Here is a 586-nt window from a genome sequence, read left to right as displayed (position 1 = left end):
GATGGCTATCCAGGCTGCCAGCCATAGTCATAGCGAGAGGTGCTAGGGACCAGGAATGCAGAGGGAACTGGAGGCGCTCCCAGGGGACCAGGTGAGTAGGGTGCCCACACTCAGGCGGAAGGAGCATGAGTCTGGGGGAGCCGCAGGGAAGGGGCTGGCATTGCTCCCACCCGACCTTCTGGATAGTGAGAGGAACAGATGCTGTGACTGTCAGATGAGATGCTCCTGGCACTTTGGGAGACTGCAGAATTAACAAAAGGACGGTTGCTCTCAGGGAACACAAGCAGGGTGCAGTGTGTACAGCTGGGCTGGCCTCTGGGGACTTGCTTTTCTTGAAGGGCAAGGAATAGGGGTCCTTCTGACCTTTGGGTAGGGCTGGGAATTGAGGTTGAGAACATGGAGGGCAGAGGCTGGGGGCTGAACAGGGTCAGGGTAGAGCCAGAGCCAGGGTCACGGCTGTACCCAGCTTGGAGTCTTGTCAGTCGCAGGGCTGCCGGGAGGTCACCTCATCTCTTTCTCTGTCTCTGGGTCCAGCCCTAGCAGATGGCATCTTGCCGTCAGAGGGCTCAAGCAGAGGGACCCTCAG

Source organism: Tupaia chinensis, unplaced genomic scaffold, assembly GCF_000334495.1.
Source record: "Tupaia chinensis unplaced genomic scaffold, TupChi_1.0 Scaffold000627_1, whole genome shotgun sequence".
Classification (NCBI taxonomy): Eukaryota; Metazoa; Chordata; class Mammalia; order Scandentia; family Tupaiidae; genus Tupaia; species Tupaia belangeri.
Note: the sequence above shows the minus strand (reverse complement) of the source record.